The 6,456-nt window shown below is 38.9% G+C and overlaps 1 pseudogene; it reads left to right on the forward strand.

The window, feature by feature from the left end:
• The first annotated feature begins 1,230 nt into the window (after window positions 1–1,230).
• LOC125166444 (ornithine decarboxylase-like) lies at window positions 1,231–2,562 on the forward strand (annotated as a pseudogene).
• The last annotated feature ends 3,894 nt before the right edge of the window (window positions 2,563–6,456 follow it).

Below are 6,456 nucleotides of genomic sequence, written 5' to 3' on the forward strand. Positions count from 1 at the left end.
CGGCTTTAACTTACCTGACCAGTCCTCACCCCAGGGATCGCCTCAGGTCCTGCTGACCTAGGCAACTGTTTGAGGGTCAACCTTCCATGCAACTCAAATGTTCTTGAAGAAGCCCTCCTGTGTATTCAAGTGGACAGCAATTGTTTTCCTCTCTCTCAGCTTGCTTTTCTCTCACAGTTGTTTGTTCTTTAATGGTCATGACTCGGTTTGTGCTGCTGGCAAAGATAGGTCCTCCAGAGGGTGAATTAAGGTAAGACTATGGTATTTGGTCCTTCCCTCCTGGGGCAGTAACAAGTGCCTCTCTGTTTGTTTGTCATTTTCATGGTGATACTCTGCCAGGCTCTAGCATTATAGGCTGTTGAACTGACCCTGTATATTCATGGAAATCAGAATTCCAATTAATAGGACAGTTGTTATTTTTCTAAGAGTCAATAGTACTGCAGATATTGGGCTCAGTTTGGTTGGTTGGTTATCAGGGAAGTAGAATGGAAGAGAAATGGGGGAAATAGAGGATTTGGAAAAGAGGATTTGCATGGGAGAATCTGTTTCAGAAACCCCAATCCCTAAAATGCAGACTGACTTCCGTGCGTGTTTCCACAACACTAAGCACTGTGACCTGAATTATTTTTTTAATATATATTGGAGGAGAAGGCAACATTTATATGCCTAATATAGTAATAGGCACTCCTGGAGGAGTTTATTTTTGTATAATAATAAAAAAATGATATAGGGTCCACAAAAATCTTTAAAATGTCAACATTATATAAAATGTAAAATCCATAATGCAATCTGCTTCAGATTAGCTGGAAAAACAATACAGCCTATTTGAACAGCTAGGCTTCATTTCCTGTATGCATCAGTTATGCTGGCTCTGTTCCGAGGGAACAACAGGTAAGTGCCCTCAACCTCTATGGTGCGACCCTCTGCCAGAGCTCAGGGGCCACCTGGGTCTGGCATTCCCCCCAGGGAGGGAATAAGGTGGTAGGCTGGGGTGGGGGGAGCTGTCCTTTGCACTAGGGGCCATGAGCCAGCCCATGGCACCTGTGTGCTCTAAGACAGCAAATTCTGTGTTTATTAGAACATCACCACTGCTGCACCAAGAGCACACACATCTTCGGGGGGACTTGGAATTTCCAAGAATGGCCTTTGAGAAATGCTGGCAATAATTTCTTTAAATTCCATCTCTTAGTTTTCCATGGAAACATCAAGAAACCATGAACAACTCTAGTAATGCAGTTTACCTGCCATTTCCTCCATGAAGGCCTTACTGCCAAGGACATGTTGGACCAAAAAATTAATGAAGTTTTGTCTTCCAATGATAAGGATGCCTTCTATGTCGCAGACCGGGGAGACTTTCCAAAGAAACATCAGAGATGCTTAAAAGCTCGTCCTTGGATCACCCCCTTTTATGCAGTCAAATGCAATGATAATAGAACCATAGTGAAGACGCTCCTTGCCAGAGGGACAGGATTTGATTGAGCCAGCAAGACTGAAGTACAATTGGTACAGAGTCTCCAGGTGCCTCTAGAGAGGATTATCTATGCAAATCCAAACAAGTGTCTCAGATTAAGTATTCTGTCAATAATGGGAGTCCAGATGATGATAGTGAAGTCAAATTGAGGGAAGGTGCCAGGGCACATCCAAAGGCAACGTTAGTGTTGCAGATTGCCACTGATGATTCCAAAGCAGTCTGTTGCCTCGGTGTTAAATCTGATGCCACACTCAAAACCAGCAGGCTCCTTTTGGGGCAAAAGAGCTCCACATTGATGTCATCGGTGTCAGCTTCCATATGGAAGTGGCTGTACTGATCCTGAGACCTTCATGCAGACCATCTCTGATACCCGCTATGTCTTTGACATGGGAGCTGAGGTTGGTTTCAACATGTGTCTGCTTGATATCAGTGGTGGCTTTCCTGGATCTGAAGATGTAAAGCTTAAATTTGAAGATATCACCAGTGTTATCAACCCAGCACTGAACAAGTATTTGCCGTCAGACTCAGGAGTGAGAATCATAGCTGAGCCCAGCAGACGTTATGTTGCATCAGCTTTCATGATCACGGTTAATATCATTGCCAAAAAACTCATATTAAAGGAATAGACACACTCTGATGATGAGATGAGTCGAGTGAACAAATCTCTACGTATTACATGAATGATGGGGTATATGGATCATTTAATTGCATTCTTATGATCATGCACACATGAAGCCCCTTATGCAGAGAGACCCAAACCAGATGAGATGAGAAGTATTATTGAACCAGTGTATGGGGACCGACATGTAACAGCCTTGATAGCATTGTTGAGCACTGTCACTTGCCCAAGATGCATGCAGGCAAGTGGATGCTTTTTGAAAACATAGGTGCTTACACTGTTGCTGCTGCTTCTACTTTCAGTGGGTTCCAGAGGCCAACTATCTATGTGATGTTGACACCAACATGGCAACTGATACAACCATGACTTTCCACTAGAAGTACAAGAGCAGGATATCAGCACTCTACCTGTGTCCTGTGCTTGGGAGAGAGGGATGGAGCATTCTCCTGTTGCCTGTTTTACTCAGCATTAACAAGTACGTGCCACTCCTGTAACTGTTAGATGCAAGTTTAGCTTGAATTATGAGATTTGGGGGAACTGTTGAACTTAATCACTGCTATTTTTGCGATGTCTTTGTAAGTAGGGTTGGCATGGATGCAGCAATAGAGAACTCTAGGAGATGGAGTCACTTATGTGTGTTCCTATGGAAACCATTTGGATATTTGTTTCATCTGGATTTTTATTCATTTGTCGAACATGCTACTAAAGAGTGCCTCCCAGCAGCTGAGCAAGCGTTTGTAGCTTGTACATTGGCAGAATGGGCCAAAAGCTTAGTGTTTTGACCTGTTTTAAAAATAACGTACCTTGGGGAGCCTGAGTGGCTCAGTTGGTTAAGTGTCTGACTTGATTTTGATTCAGGTCATGATCTCACAGGTTGTCAGAGCACAACCTGCTTAGGATTCTCTCTCTCTCTCTCTCTCTCTCTGCCCCTTCCCCACTCACTTTTCCTTGCTCTCTCTCTCTCAAAAATAAACATTTTTTAAATAAAACAATAAAGTATCTTGAAATTAAAAAAAACTTAAAACAACAAATATATTCATGTACTCTTGCCTCCAAGTGTGAGATAAATACAAACTATCACTTCTGCTAAAAAAGAAAATAAAATATATTTCCAAATGAGTGAAGCCATAGTGAGGTCTTTAATGACACATCAGGTGACCACATGCCCCAGTGTGTCTGGGACAGCCTCAACTTACCCTTGTTCCCCAGCATAATTATACATAGAACTCCTTCCATTCTCTAATGTATTGTAGTTTGGACAATAAATTACATGCATGTCCTATAAAATAAGCCTTCTTTAAATGACTGTAGACATCAAAACTTCCCACAAAAGTACAATTTTGGCCCATTATCTTTACTCTTGTGTAGTTTCCATGAATACATAAAATTCAATAAGATCTAACTTTATCCTCTCTCAGTTTAAGTCCTTATGAAGTTTTTATAGATTTAAATTATAACCATTTCACTTTTAAAAAACAGAAAAGACACAGTCGATGTGGAGAAATCAGGACACTTGTACATGATGGTGGGGATGAAAAAAAAATGGTGGCACTGCTTTGGAAAATAGTCTGGCAATTCTTCAAGTAATTAAACAAACTTACCGCATGACCTAGTAATCCCATACCTAGCATCTAGCCAAAAGAAACAGAAACATATTTGGGGAATTGTATAGTACTTAAATGATATATCAATAAAGCTGTTAAAAAGAAAAAGAATAAAAAATAGTACTATACGGAATGGCAACCACTCATCACTAATAATAACAACCAATATTTATGGAGAATTCACTCCCTGGCAGACACTGTGTCTACTGTCTTATATTATCCACGAACCTTCACAAAAGATCTATGACATTCTGGAATTATACCCATTTTAAATATAAAACATTCTTTTTTAATTTTTTTAATGTTTATTTATTTTTGAGAGAGAGAAAGACAGAGACCGAGTGAATGAGGGGCAGAGAGAGAGGGAGACATAGAATCTGTGCTGTCAGCACAGAGCCTAACATAGGGCTCGAATCCATGAACCATGAGATCATGACCTGAGCTGAAGTCAGATGTTTCACCAACTGAGCCACTCAGGCACTCCAGAATACAAAATGTTAAGTAAATTGCCCATGATCACAAGAGTCCTGGAAGATGACAACGAGTTTCCAAACCTTCAAAGCCTAAGCTTTTAGCCACACCCTGAACTGCCAACCATTCAAGCAAACTAAATGATACCACAGTGTGAGTAGCTTATCAGATCCAGTTCCCTCTGGACAGAGAAACATTCCAACTTCAGAGAAGTAGAGGATAGTTGGAGATGTGTAACTCCAAAGGTACACCTTAGTTCCGTCCTGCTTACCTACAGCCAGCCTTGTGATTACACCCTATGACATTACTGAACTTTGCCTCAGTTTGGAGCCTGCTTTTGAGCAGCAAGTACATGGAAAACACACCTTGTTTCCACATGTCAGAAAGAACTTAGAGCAGCAATGAGTTCAAAACCCAAATTGAGCTCTTGGACTTACTTCTCTGTTGCCATGGTCCTTCCATTACCAACTTAATCATCTTGCTTTTCTTGTTTGAGCTCCCTCTCATTTTCTCTTCCACTGGCCACCTGTTTCGGTTACATAGAAAACATTACAGTTTAGGTCTTCACTCTTGGCCTGGTCTTTGTATGCAGGATATATACATATATTTGGAAATATTTAGAGTATTTATTTGAAACAAATTTTAAAAAATGAATTAATACCTTCGGCCAACTTAAATGAAAATTAACAATGAAGCAAAAGATAAAGTATATAAATGACAAAATGGGTGGGTCTTTTCCTTAAATGACTTGAAAGAACTTAATCAAGACATTTATATTTACATAGTGTTAAAAGCTGGCTCTTTGTTCTTTGAGGAATAATACTGTATGCACATGATAAAAATTAAATCATGCAGGACAGATGATTTTTCAACAGTTAAAGCATCACTGATAGGTCAAAGTGTGTAAATAGGAATCTGAGAGAAGCAATGACACCTAACTCTGCGTGTCAGACTATTCCAGCACAGACCTCAATCCCTTTTGGAATTATTTCTCATATAAGATTCAATAAATGACAGGTTCAGGAACAAATGGAGAATCCAATGACTCTTTGTCTACCAGGAATCATTAACCAGCCAGAACATACTGGTACTCACTCTCCAAGAAGAATGTTTGTGTGTGTGAGTATGTAGAGTTGAAAAGAAAGTAAAGAGAAATAGAATCTTCTATTCATTACCTGAATACTTTCACTGAACAGCCATATAAGGGCCTTTAAGATCCAAAGGATATAATAGTGCTTTGGATCTATCAGTGCTGTTCAACTATGCATATGGTGCTTCCTCCACCATGGAAAACTGATTAGCAGTTTCCTAAAATGTTCAACATAAATTTACCATACAACCCAATAATTCCACTCCTAGGTATCTAATGAAGAGAAATTAATACATTTGTGTGCATAAATACCTGTATTTATTGTCACAGCTGCATCATTTATAATAGCCAAAACATGTAAACAACCTAAATGCTCATCCACTGGTGAGTGGATAAACAGAATTGGTATATCCATACAGTGGAATATTATTCATTCATGAAAGGGAATGAAGAACTTATGTGCCTTGCAACATGGATGAACCTTGAAGACACGATGCTAAATGAAATAAATTAGTCACAAAAGTACAACATATTGTATGATTCACTTATATAACATGTCCAGAAAATACAAAATCTGCAAAGACAGAAAACAGATTAGTGGCTGCCTAGGATGAGAGGCAACAATAGCAAATAACAGCAAATAGCCATTAGTTGGTTTTGTTTGTTGGTTGGTTGGTTTGTATGTTTTTAGGGGAATGGGATTGCTCTAATATTAGATTGTGGTTATGAGTATAACAACTCTATGAATTTATTTTTGTATGTTTTTAGGGGAATGGAATTGCTCTAATATTAGATTGTGGTTATGAGTATTTACAACTCTATAAATATATTTTAAAAAATCACTGAATTGTACACATAAGAGAATTGAATTATATGGTATGTAAACAATACCCCAATAAAGCTGTTAAAAATCAGTCAATATACCCTATCACATTAAGAAAATAAAAGAAGAAATCAATACATTCAGAGAAGGTAGATGACAAAATTCAGTATCGGATGAATAATTTTAAAATTAACTTTCAAAATTTGTCTCCCTAAGAGCCAGATTCCATGCAACCAAAAGGATGGTACATCAATTAAGATAGAATAAGTTATTCTCTGCTAACAGAAAACCCCAAAATTTCAGTGGCTTAACACAGCAAAAGTTTATTTCTCTCTCAGACTAAAAGGCCAACAGATGTCATCAGTAGGGATTGGGGGA

This window comes from Prionailurus viverrinus, chromosome B2, assembly GCF_022837055.1.
Source record: "Prionailurus viverrinus isolate Anna chromosome B2, UM_Priviv_1.0, whole genome shotgun sequence".
In the NCBI taxonomy this organism is placed as follows: domain Eukaryota; kingdom Metazoa; phylum Chordata; class Mammalia; order Carnivora; family Felidae; genus Prionailurus; species Prionailurus viverrinus.